The sequence below is a fragment of the Balaenoptera physalus genome (genome assembly GCF_965194825.1).
Source record: "Balaenoptera physalus genome assembly, chromosome: 18".
Lineage (NCBI taxonomy): Eukaryota > Metazoa > Chordata > Mammalia > Artiodactyla > Balaenopteridae > Balaenoptera > Balaenoptera physalus.
In genome coordinates this window covers 79830637-79847317 of record NC_138899.1, presented here as the reverse complement: position 1 = coordinate 79847317, position 16681 = coordinate 79830637, and the positions used below count along the sequence as shown (strand labels likewise).

General features: G+C 42.9%; 1 long non-coding RNA gene across 2 annotated transcripts in view; it reads left to right on the top strand.

Moving 5' to 3' along the window:
• LOC309647638 overlaps positions 1-16681 on the top strand; it is a 478548-nt gene that overhangs the window by 335998 nt on the left and 125869 nt on the right. Inside the window, exon 8 of one of the 2 annotated variants that reach the window (XR_014256209.1) lies at positions 10135-13801. The exons of the other annotated variant lie outside the window; for it this stretch is intronic. This is a non-coding gene — a long non-coding RNA (uncharacterized lncRNA). The remainder of the gene's footprint in view (positions 1-10134; positions 13802-16681) is intronic. 2 annotated transcript variants of the gene reach the window in all.

The following is a 16681-nucleotide window of genomic DNA, read 5'->3' as shown; positions in this document are numbered from 1 at the left end:
TTCTCTTAATACAGATGAGAATTAATGAAGGGGGTGACTCAGTGACTTGCCAAGTTCCCTTAGTTAGTAAGTGGCACAGCTGGGGTTTGAACTAAGACAGATGTGGTCACTTTTCTGTTTCAGAGAGTTTAGCGAAAATTGCAGAGAACTCTTACTAATTCTTTCAGTTGGCCATGACTTCAAGTCCAAACTTGAAGCACAGTCTTAACCCCTCACTTATTTCTCAAGTGGCTTTGATTTCTTTGAAATGTCTGCCACCAGTGATTAATTATCCTATGAATGGCTTCTCTGCCTGATGTTCTCTGGTGCGAGACCCTCCTTCTAACATGGGCTTCTCAGGCTCACACATGTCTTGCTATGTCTCCTGAGCATGCAAGTCCCTGACTGCCCTTTACCTGGGCCATTTCTCAGGGTTTTGTTTGCACTGAGAGCAACCTTGAGGGAGCAGATACCATCCCCCCTCGAAAAAGGAGCAGGCTTACGTCCACTAACTATGAAAGCAGTGATCTCCCCAAACTTAGGGTTTCTCACCTGCAATGCACGCCAGGGTAGGAGGAGGTGTCCTTAGTCTCCCCATGCTCTTGTGGGGTGTGGGGCTTGGGGAATTGAGGCAACTACGTTGACACCCCGGCTACTGCTTTCGCTGTGAGTAATAACATTTTTTGTCTCTGCCCCAGGTGTCCTGGGTCTTCTGGAGCATCAGTGAAAGTGTGGCAGTCTAACTTGTTAGCTTGCAGGTAGGGAGGAGTTCCAGACCCTTCAGATTTGACAGAGATGCTGGTCCCCTCTTGCTTCCGAATCGGAAGTGCTCTGGGGCTCAGCTTACACTTAGATGTGGGAAGAGTAAGTCAAAAATTGAGTTCAGGCAGAAAATAATTTCAGAAGCATGAACTTGCTGATCCTTCCTGTGTAACATTATTAGAAATTTTCCTTGATTAGAGCAGTTTCACATTCATCATTCCATGCCCACAGCCAAACAGACTAAATTGATCTGTTGGTAATTTGTTATCTTATCCATCTAACTACCCAGGGGAAAATTCTAGAAGATACAGGCTGATACGTGCTTTTTTGGTCAAGTCAAAAAATAAAGACATTTTGGAGAAATGTGATGAAAATAAAGACTTTATGCTTGAGAGAAGTTCCAGGATAAAAAAAAAATGAGATGAAATAAAAGTGGAACATACTCACTTGGAAGTTATTACTTTACACATAATGAAGGCAATGTTTGCTTTTGTTTGATTTAAACTTATATTTTGACTCCAAAGTCTTAACTTTCTAGATACTCTTCTAAGGTGCTGGGTTTGTCACCTGCCTGTGACACAGCCCTCACTGGGTTCACCTGAGGTCACATCTGCATCCATCCTCTTTAACATTAAACACCAGACATGATGATGGTCACAAGATAGGAGGGCGTAGCCTGTCCCAGAACCATTATGCAGGGTTCATGCAAACACTTAGCCGATACTTTGTGAATGATGTGTAGTAGTAGTAGCCTTGAAGGTGGTAGAGAGTTTATTGTCTGAAAAGAGGCAACTGAAAGAAACATGAACAGAAATAATCTAATGACAGCCTGGAGTGAGGTTAGGAGCTGCTAGGAAATGTCAGCAAATTAGCATCAAATATTCCTCTCCTGTTGTTTTTTCTTCCAGTATCATACCAACACACACACACACACACACATACACACGATTCTCACACAAACTAAAAGATTCAAGGGAGAAACTGTCTTCAGAGAACAGACTTATGTTTGTCAAGGGGGAGGGGGGAGAGGGGAGAGAGATGGAGTGGGAGTTTGGGGTTAGAAGATGCAAACTAGTGTATATAAGATGGGTGAACAACAAGGTCCTACTGCAGAGCACAGGGAACTGTATTCAATATCCTAGGATAAACCATAATGGAAGAGAATATGAAGAAGAATATATATATATATATATACATATATATATATATATATATAAAACTGAGTCACTTTGCTGTACAGCAGAAATTAACACAACGTTGTAAATCAACTGTACTTCCATAACATAAATTTTAAAAAAAGCAAAAGAGAAACTGTCTTCTAACCACTTCAGACTAAGCTGTGTCCTTCCAGCAACCCAGACAAAGTGGAGATGAGAACAGGCCGGGAGGTTAAAGTTTAAAAGTTTCCCCCTCAGCTTGCTCCTTACTGAGAGAGATCTGACACAGTAGGCGATTTCCTCAGGGCAGAACACTCTGGGGAAAGATGAATTTCAGTGTCTCTTTGCTCCCCACTTCCGTTCTTTCTCGCTCCTGGCCATCCCGTTTTCTAAACACACTTGCCCATGCTGGTTTGGTTTTTTTTTTTCATAGTTTGCTAAATATGCCTTTTAAATATCCTCTTTTCTTTAATTTTCTCTATTTTTCCCCTCTGGTTTTTGTCTTTGTTTGTCTGGTTTCTGGACAGGAGGCTCAGCCTGGTTTACACGTCTTTTTGTGTGTGTGCTCTTTTCAAAACAATTCCTTCCTTTCTCATTATTATTCTCATTCATTTATTTTCTCATCAGAGAATTGAGTGATGTGCAAAAGGGACTTCCTAGCTGATCCTTCGGGGTGAATGTTTCCTTCTGTGCCTTTAAAAATATTCTTTGATGATGTTGGAAGATGGGGTTTAGTGCCTTCCTTACACGTTTTGCTGCTGAGTGAACTGATATTTGTTTTGACGAATGACGCTCACTTCTCTTTCCTTCCTCTACGGAACTGGGTAGAAATTGTGCACATATCTCTGTGTGTTTGCAAGCCTGAGTGTGGTGTAGCTGCTGAGGAAATGCTCTGTTTGTGCTGGTGTGTTTGTGTGTCTGCGGGTTTGTGCGACCGTGTACGAGGCAGGGGAGATGCATGGAATAATGCTCCACTGCGCTTTGGCATGTTTATTTTGGAATGTCATCTCCAATCAAATCTAACATTTATAACTGGCCTCCCTTCGTGGCTTTCTGGGCCACAGTTTAAATGCCCAAGAATAAACAAGTCAGCTCTGAATGGAAGATTGTGGTAACAACCGAGGCAGCTTGCATCTCAGCAGCTGCTTAAAAAGTAAAATTTCTTTCGTGGTTAGACCTGCTTACAGCTATGCCTATGGGCTGTGAAGAAAGCAGATTATTTCATGGAGTGAATGGGATAGGGGCTATAAGATGTTGAAAAATAGACAAGATACCTTGTCTGTCATAACAGAGAGCCCCCAGAGTATAGAAAGTTGAGCCAGAATGCTTTTAAAGGAATTTCTCCCAAAACACCACATTCTAGTGATTCTAGAATCAAACAAGATTCAGTTTTGCAGTGGGATGTGTATTCTGTAGTTATTAATGCCCAGAGTCGTATATTCCTGTGGAAGTGCATACGTTTTAAAGCTGTCTAGTTGCAAAGAGAAGTGTAACTTAAGTTTTATTTTCTATTTGAAAGTAGAGAGTGTTTTTCACAAATAACTCTACCCAACTTACTGACGCCTTCTCTGGATTTATCAGGCAAAACAGCACAGTGTCAGGAGTAATTTGCCAGTGTCTTCAGTAAGCATGAACTTCATACGTGTTTCACATTTAAGAAGCCAGCAGAAGCTGTCAGCTTGCCCAGCCCAGGGGTGTCCCACTGAGATGGTCCACGGCTGTCAAGTGAAGGCAATGATATATTACTTCGCTGGTGATGGTGCAGGGTGCCTGTGTCAGAGGCTTCTCTTACGAGACGTTACTGACCGTGGTGCTCTCCTTGATCATTATAAAATATATTGATTCCTCCCCTTTGCTCTGGCCAATTGAAGTGGTCTGAGAAAAGGGGTTTCACAAACAACTCAAACGGATTCTATATCATATAACGCTAGCCTTACTGCTATCGTAGCTCGGGGCTTTATCAGTGCAATCGAACCATTTTCTCGATCCTCACACGAACAAATAAGAAGGCAGGAGTTTACCCCTTGAAACATCAAGCTGTGGCATTGGGGGTAGTGATGGTGGCCAGAGTGATACATGACCTGTCCCCAAGTGCTTCGTCGTGTCCCCAGACTTTAGTCCGAGAGAGCAGCAGGCCAACAGCTGTTGACCCAGAAAGGTGGATCAACGTTCATGGCTGCAGCCTGTATTAGTTTCCTTATCTCTGCAAGCTGGGTCCTGTTGGGTTTCAAAGCCAGCCACCTCCGATGCACAGAATGCCTAGAGCCACGACCCGTGAAGGGGTTACCAGGTATCGCCTAATTCTGTGTTTGCTTGTAAACAGGCAGGTGGGTACGCAATGAAACTGATGAGGACAGTTCCAGCCAGGACGAGACCACAGCCCACGGCAGTTACAAGAAGTCTATAACTTTTTTCAAGGAGCACTTAGCTTGTTAAATGATTGTTTAAAAAGTGTTGCTTCCATGTATTAAGTCTGAATTGTCTTTAGATGAATAGCAGGAAGTTATGTCTGTCTTTTTAAAAAATATAATGTCTATGTTCATGCAAACAAAATGAAGTAAAGCATTGAAGTTTTATCTGTATAATTCAAGGCCCTAACTTTCCTTTATCTGAATATTACAGGAGAAAAATCTTGGTGGATGTGAATAGGACCTAAACTCTCTGCAGAATTGATCTAATTCTCATTTTATGGTTTTATTTTTCATATAACCTACAGGACATGACTTTTAACAAAATAAAAAAAGAAGACATTGCTATCGAATACAGGTTACATATTGACAGGAAAAACTGCATCAAGATTGGTTGAAAGAGACATTGATAGGGTTTAATAATCTTCCATCTTAATTTCAACTGTCACCAATTAGACATAGTTGGTGTTACGCTACCAATAAAATTTGGATTCTGATTTCTGTAGTCTCTAAATTTCTACAATTGTAGAGTTTATAGCTCTGTTGTCTTTAAATTTAAGTATCATTAATGTATTTACAGATATTTTCACTGTTTTTTTCTGTGGCAGTTATGCACATACTAATCTTTTTTTCCCATGCTTACTGTAAAAATAAAATTCACCAATGGTTATCTAATGATATATATCTGACAACCCCTTGGTTACGGTAAATTTCACACATACTGACATTACTTTGTGAAAACCGATTTGTACCTCCACTCCCATCCCAGGAGAATGTTCTGACTATCTCAGTAATGTCCAGCAGATGAGATCAAGACCTGGGTCAGCTGGTGAGCACATGTGGGATTATCAAGAAAATTGGCCTGAAACAGCTCAAGTTCACCAGTAAACCATGCCCTGCATGGTATTTTATTTATCAGGAATCTTCATAAACACTTCCATCATAATTCTCTTCAAAGTCGCCTTGGCACACTCGGATTTCTTCCTTCTTAGGGTCTTTATAACTCTGTAAGCATGAACTGATAAGTCGACAGATGCCCGGGGGGACTCAGCCATCCCATGCCCAGGTCCTGCTCTGAGAGCCAGCGAACACTGTTGAAGAGTGAATTAGCTGCCTCTCTAAGGCCTTTAACAGAAGAAATTTCTCCAGTAATTGTTCGAAGCCTTTCTTAACCTTAAGTGGTACCTGAAAGAAAGCTGTAGACGTTAGAGGGTTGGGAAGAGGATTGTTGGATTCTGGTGATTCTTGGCCATGCACAAAGCCCGCTACACTCCCTTACTGGGATCTAACACAGATGGAGGGCTTACTGGCTGTGCTAGGTGCATTGGCAGGTACTCTCTATTCAAAGTAGAAAGTACTAGGAGTAGTCCTTTCCCCCCAGAGAAAATGGGTGGAGCTCTTCGTATGGAAACCAATGAATCTGAGTACATCTGACACAGGGCTTCCTGACTAATAGCGGGGGAGAAGCAGATAAGTCACTGACTTGGTTCATTCGAGGCGTTATAGCAAAATACCACTGAGTAGGTTACTTATAAACAAGAGAAATGTATTGCTCAGAGTTCCGGAAGCTGGGAAGTCCAACATCAAGGCACCAGCATAGTCACCCTCTGGGAAATCCCTCTTCCTGGTTTACCCCCAGTGCCGTCTTGCTGTATCCTCACCTGGCGGGAGGTTCGAGGGATCCCTCTGGAGCATTGAACCTCCCAAAGGCCCCACATCCTAACATCACCATCCTCGGGGGTTAGGATTTCAGCACGTGAGTCTGGGGTGAGGCAGAAACATTCAAACCAGAGTAATCACGTCTGCATACCTAAGACCGAGACTCGTTCAAGGGCACAGAAAAAGGTATGGAATTTATTTGAAATTATTAAGAAAGAGTTTTATTTTTCTACCAAAGCAAATACTTTCTTCTTCTAAATATCTGTGCTGCAAACTCTTTACTATTTTTTTTTTCACTCCGTGTGCCAATCCCCTACTGGCCTCTTTATTCCATCAGAGACAAAGAATAAACAGTGTGAGGGTCAACGTGTCCTTGGGAGCGGGTCTAAGTGATGCCAAGAGAATGGTTTCCAGGGGGAGAATAACTACTCCTGAAACCTGAACAACTTTTATTTATTATACAGCCAAGATGTTGACCTATTGCCTGCATCCAGGTCAAAATTAGAGAAAATAACATTAGATCATTATAATTACAAAAAAGTAGCATAAAACTCGAGGCAAAGTATAGAAAATGTTATTACACAATACTTAGTGATTGTATTGAATCTTCCTCTTCTTTCTAATTTAAACCCAAGGACCACTCATTACTATAATTCTACCCCCCGCCGCCAAACGCCACTAGAGCCTCCCACCGGCTCCCATCCCTTCACCCTCTGCAGGTAACCTTACCTGTTTTACTGAGACAAAGTTATACACAAGAGATGTGAAACCGTTCAACACCCTGCCTTCTTATTACAGCTCTGCCTGCTCAGCGAAACTTCCCTTTTGTCTCTGGTTCCTGCCCCAAACCAGCCTCTCCCCAGGGCCATTGATCCTACATTCTTTCGTCCCATCACCGTGTATCTGCAGTGTGTTCCTTCTGCACTAATTTCTTTTCCTCAATCGATACACACGGTCGATTGGCCCATCCTCGGAGAAGCTCCTGGGCCCTGCCCCATTCTCTAATCATGGTCCCTTCTTTCTTTCTCATCCAGTGTCATCCATTCATTCAACAGAGGTTCACTGTGCATCTATTCATTGCCAGGCAACATGCTAAGCTATTTTTATTCTATTATAGAAATAACACTTATTCTTTTTCAGATGAAAAAAAGCACATAAATTTTAGGTTAGGAAAATATAGACATGAATAGAGAATAAAAATCACAAATACTCTTACTTATATACTAAACGTTACTAATGCTTAATGTATAGCAAACCATTTATGTATAACTACATATTGATAATGATAGACTTTAGATGTAGACATAGAAAAATACAAAATGTGACTTACACTGTAGCCACTGTTCTCTTTTTTTTTAAGGTTGATATTGTGAGATGTTCCTCATACTCTTGGATTGTCTTTGAGGCACAATTTGTGATAGTTGCACAGTGTTCCGTGTGACCTGAGTAGCTAGTGCGTGACCAGACACTCATGGTCTTATTTCATTCTGTAAAGTTGGTCTGGGACTTGGCTACCTTGCTAAGATTAAGTTTCCTAGCCCACTTTCCTTAAGGTGGGACCATGCCACGAGATCTCATTAATAGTGGTGTGTGTTACTTCTGGGCCAAAGCAGTTAAGAACCAGGGATTTCTTGTCCAAGCCATGACTTCCCTTATCTGTTGACTGGAAATCAATGGCCAAGGTCACTCTGGTAGCCATGTGTTGAAGACTGACAGACACTCTGTCAATTAGGGACACTATTGACTCCCCAGAGTTAAGTGCCATCCTATCTACCCCTACTGCCAGCTAAATTTTACATAGTGAGAAATAAAATGTTATGGGATTAAGCCATTAAGATATGGGGTTTGTCTGTTATATTAATTAGTGTTACTTTAATACAGACATTAGTACTGTAAAGTGGATGCTGCCGGAATGAAAGTCTTAAAATATGTGGCATTGTTTCAGAGACCAGGCGGGATACAGTAGGAAACCCGACACTGAAGGCTGGGAGGATGGAGGCCCAGGTCATGGAGTGACAGACCATTCGGCTGAACTGTCCTCTCTTTGCCTTCTTCCCGGCACTTCTAAACTCGTTCTAATCTAGCCGCCACCTCACTGAGCAAGTGGAAACCCTTCTCGATAGTCTGTAATGACTTCCCAGTGATGAGGTGAAAAGGACATAGTGAATTCCTTGTCTGACTTCAACTCTTTATAGCATTTCTGAGACAGTGAACAGAGACTTTTTCTTCCTTGTTGCTCTCTGCTTTCTGGGCTTCTGGCTTTGTCATTTCATCATCGCATCATGGTGATGATTCAGTATTTGTCACCATGCCTTCTGTTCCTTCCTGGGTCTTCTCCCTGGCCCGCTCCTTGCACGTTGGGGGTGCTTGCTGTCCTGCCCTGTGCTTCGCACTCACGTTTCCTCCCTCCACGGATGCTCCAGCACGTGCCTCCTGGGTGCTAGCGGCTTCCGTGTCTGCGTGCTCACCTCTCACGGCCGCTACGGAATAGTCCCCACCTCGGCGTCCACCCAAGACCTCACACGAAGCACAACCGACTTCACGGTTTTTTCCTCCTGCAAACCTGCCTGCTCCTCTATGCCTCGTGTGGGTTGGTTGCTCCACGATTCACTTGTTCCCTGGGCTGTTGAAGTCACTCAGTCTTCTTAAATATCCACATCCCGTTCTGTGGAGCTGCCAATATTCTTCATCCACATTTTGTGACCCAAGTCTAGCTCGTCGTCACCTGCAGCATAACTGTCCTTTTGGGTTCCCTTGCTTTCGGTTCTCGCGTTGTCCACAACCCCATTCTCTGTATCAGGCCCTTAGCGAGCCTCCTAAAGCACGGCGTGACGGTGCCAGTGCCCAGCATAATAAAGTCTGTTTGCGCCCGTCAGCGTACAGGACACAGGAGAAACCCAGTACCCCGCGAGGGCCTGCCTAGGTTTGTAGATTCAGGCCCACAGCCCAGGAATATGCAGCTGCTAAGTTTCCCTGTTCAGATGGGATTTCATAGTGTTGCACCTCGGCATGTACTTTTCTCCTTTGGATGAAAGTCTGTTCTTCTATTATTATGGATATTGTTGTTGTCGTCATTGTTATACTCTGAAAACTTGTGTTGTTATTATGCTAAGTGTATTATTGTTGTTGTTGTTACTGTTATTTTCCGCAATCTTGTAGTTATTTAACAAAACTCACTCGTCAGTTGCACTGGAGGGGCCTCGTAGACACAGCATTGTCCTCTGTTACTTTTGTTTCTGTGCATGATGTGCTCCTATTATTGCTGCATCACACTGTGCCATTAGCAGTTTTTAATCCGCTTGCGTTTGTCTCTCTCGCTAGACTCTGAGCAAAGACCTTGGATTCACGGCACACAGCGCGGTGCTGTGCTCAGCAGCTGCCGTACGTGTTTGTCAAGTAACAGAAGCTCAAGTCAAGGGAGATTCAAAGAGCAATCTCCCATACATAGAACTTCCTTTCCATCACGGGTCTCATAAATTCGTGAATCTAAGTTTCTCCCCAGTTCCTAGACCAGAAGCGTTTACGAGGGAGCATATGCGTAGAGGAAGCAGGGCCAGCTCGGGCCACCTCACTGTCACTTGGTTGGTAATGTCTTTCCACGCCAGGCATGGCAGGAGGCAAAGGGAACGTGCTGACGGGCAACGCGTGGTCCATCAAATGGCAGCATTTAGAGGGAGACTGAGACACAGGGAGGTTTAATGACCTTACCCAAATCACACTTCTGTGATTAAGACAGGATTAGAACTCGGTCAGGATCTAGAGCTTTCCTCTCAGCTGCTGACTATACTGCCATCGTGCAGAAAAAAAAAAAAAAGATGGTGGGAATTATAGGTAGAAGGTCATCACAATAGTCCAAAGTAGAATCTGAAATTGGAGATGAGAGCGCGGCCGGGAGAGGGGAGCGGGTCTGAGCCATGTGTCGGGGGCGTGATGGAGAGACGATGGTGACCAGTGTCGGCGGGTGTGTAGGGGGTGGGTGTGCGGGAGACATGCGGCCCCCACTACCAGCCTCCTGGACTTCACAGCCTGGGTGATCCCCTCCCCTTGGGCTCGGCTGGACCCGGTGACCTGCTCCTAATACAGAGGGGGGGAAATTGATGGGCGTCACTTCTGAGGTTGGGTCACAGACTCTGTGTCTTCGGCCCGCTGGCCCTCTCCCCCTAGAGCAGAGGGTACCTGGGATGGAGCCGCCAGCCTGTCGGGCTGAATGCCGCCTACAACCATGGACACAGCTCGGAAGCTGAGATTCGGCTTCATTTGAGCCCTGGGATGACCGTGGCCTTGACTGACACCTTGATCCCAACCTGGTGAGAAATCCTGAGCAGAAAACCCAGCTCAGCCCCGCCCAGCTCCTGACCAAGGAAACTGACGGACGAGACAGGTGTGGTGTTTTGGCGACTACTTTATTACGCAGTAACATCACTAATACAGGGAATAAGAAAACAAACATCATTATGTTAACATTTCTGAATTGCAACTTTTGAAATTTGTGATTATTAACGAGGGGAATTTTTAATGGTAATATTCAGATACTTCTTAATACTGGTGTGTGGAAATATCATGTGTTAGCTTCTCTTGGCGTATATGATGTGACAGAAGTATTTTTCTTAAACGTATTTATTCATTCTTGGTATAGGTACTACATGAGAATTATAAATGTGTATCTCAATGGTCAAGAAATTATGTAAATGTTCATTAATCATACAGTAATTAGAATACATGGTTAAATTAAACCTCAATTATTGACAGATAGCTATAAAGAATCAAAGCAATGCCCCTTGACCTTACCTTGTATTAACATTTCCTTGTGTAACAAAAGTGCCCCCAATTCCTTGAAAACATGCACAGCATTTGGCTCTTCCAACGCAAATTTAAGTTATCATTTTACATACCCTACAACATAGCAAGTGGCTGCAGCTCCCAGGGTCCTGGCTAATTGCGTGTGTATGTGACTTAATTTAAGTGGCTGTCTTGTTTCGGTCATTACCTTAATACTCCCACCTCCCTCTCTCTGTTTGAAATTACCTCCAGGATGAAACAGAACGCTCTCATTCTAAGGGTAGAAAAACATTCCTTGTGAGCCACTCTTCAGTCACAGGTCAATTTTGATAGCTGGCGTTCCATTGGCCAGCAGGGTGGAGACTGACGGTCTCGTGGCTTGGGGACTCACCGAGGTACTAAATACCCGCCAGAGGACAAAGACAGGTGTCGTCAAGGAGGGCAAGTACCATGGCACATTTTATTGTGAGCTATGGCTGCATGATGAAGTTTGGTTCCCCAACAGACATAAATCACATTCACAGATTAAACTCATTTTCTGTGGCCTAAAGGAGCTTTTCTAGATTCGGTCATTAAATTTTTCGTTTAATCATTTTCATATGTGGAAAAAATGATGTTTTCTACAGAGATGGAATGGTTATCCCTACTCCAGAGAAATTTACAGCATTATATTGCCGGGGCTTAATAGAGATTTAGGTTGCATGTGGGGAATATACCGAAGATAAAATTTAATGGTGCATAGAACCACAAAGGTGACTGGTCCTTGTAAGTCATACGAAAAAGCCGTAAGTGATGAGACTAGCTATCTCCTCACTGAAAGAAAACTGTGAAAACCCAAACTGAAAATAATGCCTGTACCATAAATTTTTATTTCTATGTACTCTTGCCTGTCACCAAGTATCACAAAAGAGCACTCCCTTCATTCTGAGATGTGTTGACTGTAAGTCTATATTTAACACTAAAAAATGACAGCAGGCGGTGTTCTACTAACCTACAATTTAAAAAGATGCTTTCTCCCTCTTTGTACTTTACAACACAAAATAAAAGCAGGTGGATTTAAATGATTTAGTGGGTTTCTCCTAAGTTTTGCTCCTCACAAAGGATCCCCAGACACCCTGTACGTCCCCATAAAACTGTATTTTTTCCGCCTCATTTTGGCACCCAACATGAACTAGCTTTTCTATATGGTGCCTTTTGCTCTGGACCTTTTGTGTCTCTTCACTCCATCCAGCATTTTCAGTCCTATGTTTTTATTCCCTCAATTGTTCAGAACAGGGCTGTCAAATAGAGCTTTCTTGATGATGAAGATATTCCACATCTGAGCTGCCTGAGACGGTGACCACCAGTCATGTGCGGCTATTCCTCCCTCGAAGTGTGACTAGTGCAACTGAGGAGCTGAGTTTTTAATTTCATTGCATTTTAATGAGTTACAATTTAAATAGTCACCATGGGGCTACAGTATTGGATGGTGCAGTTCAGATAATCAAGGGATTTACACGCTTCGTTTAAATGTATTGTTCCTCTCGGTATACAACTCAGTGTGTTCCCTTAGCATTTTATTTATTTTATTTGGTTTTATTGAGTGCTTGTTATGTGTCAGGCACTGTGCAATGTTCATCAACACAGATGAACACTGCATTTCTAATTTCCATTATTTTTATTTATTTCTGAACACTAATTGGCCACCGAGCCTCGCAGAAAACTACCTTTGACCTTAGAGTGACTTGAGGGTGCTTGGAGCTTTCACATGGAACGTCGTGGTTCTCTCAGCGATGTGCCCTTGGCGCTGGGCATCCTGCTGGGATTTCACAGTCAGCTGGGGGCGGTCTCTACCAGGCACAGCCAGTGGAACTGTGCATATGATTCAAAGGAAAATATGTTAAATAAAAGGACTTTTCTGTCTCTCTTTTTTGCCTTTCCCCAAATTCTCTTTGAGATTTTACATTAAAGCAGTGAGATTTCCTTCTAACGGAATAAGAACCTTGTATCTAAAAATATGATACAACTTATCATGAACTTATTTATACAAAACAGAAATAGACTCACAGACATAGAAAACAAACTTATGGTAACCAAAGGGGAAAGGCGGGGAGGGGATTAATTAGGAGTTTGGGATTAACAGATGCAAACTACTATATATAAAATAGATAAGCCACAAGGACCTACTGTACAGCACAGGAAACTATACTCAATATCTTGTAATAACCTATAATGGAAAAGAATCTAAAAAAGAATATACATATGCATAACTGAATCAATTTGCTGTATACCTGAAACTAACATAATATTGTAAATCAACTATATCTCAATAAATTTTTTTAAAAGGACCTCGTATTGTAATGTCTATGGCATTTTCATAGATTCTCTGAAAACTAAATCCCAAATTCCCAAATATAAAAAGACACCATTGAATGCGTTTTACTTAAAAGTATTCAGGTATTATAGTAACAACTAAGTAAATTTTTCAGAACATTTCTGCCTGATTTGATTAAGATCAAATTTATTAAAATATGTCCGAACCAATTAAGTACATTGTGATATAATGTAAAGTACAAAACACCCAGCAATGATAATAATTTCTATCAACATTTCACATCTGCAGTTAACTTAAAGCAGATGCTATAAGACATGGCCCATTGTTTTATATTTGCATGTGACAACATGTTTTGATGTTTGCTTTTTAATTGTAACATCATGTAATGCAGCTTTTAAAAAGTACGTGTGTGGTAAGTGTCAAAGGCTGAGTTAAAATTTTATTTCCAAAACTCTTTGTAGCATTTCCAGTGATCCTATCTTTTTCCATATACTCGACAGGATCGACAGATTTGGATTGCTGAGAATGGAGTTATGGGTTCCAGGCACACACACATTTTGCTTGTGCTGCTTCCTATGTCTAGATGATGAATCAAAATTATCCCTTTTTTATTTTCACCAAGGAACTTCTGTCTAATTCACAGGGGGGGCCGGTGGTCGCCTCGCTGTTCAGAGATGCCCTGTGACTCACACGTGAGGGGCTGGCCTGGGAGAAAAGCTGGGACCCTTTACTTTAGGGAACAAGTAGGAAAATGGGGAGAATCCTCAAATTTTCTTTTTCTTTTTGGTCTCAAAGTGACTGTGCATGGATGTAGAAGAAAAAGCTTTTCCAATTAAGAAAAGTTCTTATTACCATTAAGATGTGTCTGAGCAAAATTGTTTAAAATGTCATGACTGCCTTGAGATAGAATTAAATGAGAGGCATATTAGAATGTGAAAGTACCTTTTATTAACATACTTTTTAAAGTTTATTAAAGTAAATATTTCCACAGAAACCATAATTCAATAGCACAAGTGGAACTAGGTTAAAGGAAACACGCGGACATCAGATCTGGTGCCTTGGGCCCCACCTAGTTCTTGACTTTCTATAAACATTTGCTGGTAACACGCCCAGGTGGGCCAGAACGCAGACGCCCCTTCTTCATGGCATCCTTGCGCCCATGGTCCCTCTTTACTGCATCTCTTTCTTCCTTCCTCCCTATGACGCCCTCACCATGCAGTTAATCAGTAGGTGCTGTGCGAGGGTCCCTCTCCCATCCCCATGCACTTCTCCAGCAGGGGGCCTGTGAAGAGACTGGGGCCCAGCTTCCAGGAGCCCCGCAGGGTCCCCACTGGAGACCCAGACACGGCGTTTCGCAAAGAACTGACGACAAGGCCAGAGACAAACGCAGAGTCAAGGCTCAAACACATAGTCCAAATCCAGGGCTCTGGGTCGATGGTTACAACCAGTCCCAGCAAGGAGATCACAAGGAGGGACAAAAGGACAGGCAAGGTGTTGGCCCAGAGAGGGCACAGGGGCTGGTAGAAGATGTTTCACTTCTACACAGACTCTGCGACCTACGGGCATTGGAGCTATTTTGGAAAGTAGGAGGAGACCTATGTGTATAATAAATGGTCTTATCAAGGAGCTCTTGGTGAGGAAATGTATTGCTTGTTGCTAAGAAGAAATCATCATAGGTTCAAAAGATACTGACGGGTAGGGTCTAGTTGAGGTGGAAATGATCCTTATAAGAATGGGACACACTTTCTTTGCAGAACATGGTCATCACTAGTCCACACATGTGATGTTGTTTGTTGTTTTCCTTATTTTTCTCACAGAGGCAATTCCTGCGTCACTCACTGAATTGCCGTGTGGTTGATCCACCTGGAGAGTTTTCAAAGAGTAAATCACAGGGTTGGACGGTGCTACGGTGTGGTTCCTCCAGGCCTCATAACAAAGGGGTCCAACTGACTTACAGCCCATTCACGTGTAATGGCCTTGGCCATTACTGCAGTGCACGCGTGCACACACACACACGCACACACACACGCACACACGCACACACTGCAGCCCTTGTGGAGATCTGACCATCAGCTTGGCAAATAGACAAATGATTCCAAATTCTGAAATACGCCTCAAGAATATAGAAATGGAGTCTTCATCATGACAGGAGACTTCATCATTCTGCTCTAAATTACGCCTTTTATGAAAATTCTCCAGGTTATTTTTACAGACTGCGAGGACAGTTGGAAACTGGTTGATGGTTAAAGATCAAACTGGAGAGGAAGAATATACCTTATTTTCCACATAGAAAATTAAGCAACCAGTTCCTATCAAATATATGTGTGGTTCTTACGTAAAGATAGAGTCTGTGTGTGTGTGTGTGTGTGTGTGTGTGAGATGTATTTTCGGCTTTCTTCCTCTAGCAATAATAGACACAGAGAATGATGCCAAAGGGAATTTTCTCTTGTTTTTTTTCCTTGTTTTCCACTGAAATGTGCTAAAAATCTTCACATACAATAGCATGTGTAGTGGACTAAGATGGTTTCTTCCTGGGTTACTTACTTGAGGATCAAGGCTTTTACATTGTTCTAACTGCATTAGTTTTTAACTGTTGAGGGTGAAGGCCTCTTTGAAAATCTTATTAAAGATGTGGACTCTCTTCCTAGAAAAAGTATATAAACATACTTGAAACCTTGGCCCACGGGACTGCCACCCCGGGTCTCTCCCACAGGGCACACAGCTGAAGCCTGGGGTTCTCAGGGTGGTCCCCAGACCAGCAATGTCAGCATCACTTGGGAGTTTGTTAGCGAGGCAGATCCTTGGGCCACTCCCCAGACCCACTCAATGAGGAAATCTGGGGGTGGCCTGGAAATCTAGACTTAACAGCGTGATACTCATGGATCCTGAAGTTTTGAGGACTGTTGTCCCACGGAGACTTGGAGCTAGGAATACAGCAGCTTCTAGGGAAGCAATCAGTGCTCCTGCAGGGCATAAACCCTCACCTGGATGATGAAAGAGGACACATGTCTCTGGGTGGATCGAGAGGAAGTTAGCCCTTCCTTCTGACATTGGAAGCCATCGGGAATCCATTTTGGCTCCGTATAGAATGATGATCCGGTTTAACACTCCTCTTGTTCTTCATGCCACGAGCACCCAGCACCCAGCATAGGGTCCAGCTCAACACAAACACATCAGTGTATGTAGCAGGTTCAACCGTTGTAGAGTATGTGTCTACAGAGTCTTACACTCAATCTAACGATACAAAAGCTATACCAAAAAGGACAGATTCTGTTTGACATGTGTGGAGATACATAGAAAACACTAGGAGAATTCTTGAAATATAATCTAAATGATGACAAACATCCTATGAATTGTCTGGTCGCGACGTGTAGAAGCGCCTCGAAGGTTTGTGACTGTTGGTGTCCAAGGAAGTACTTTTGGTAAAGTGAGAAATCACAGGAATTAAAATCTGAAGATCTCGGCTCGAGCCAGCTCCACGGCTCACAGGAGCTGTGCAAACCTGTACAATTGCTTAACTCCCTCGAGCCTTGGTTTCCTTCTCTGTAAAATGGAGCTGATATTATCTACCTCACAGGAATATAAGGAGGACCAAGCTTAACACATTGTCTAACATGTGGCAT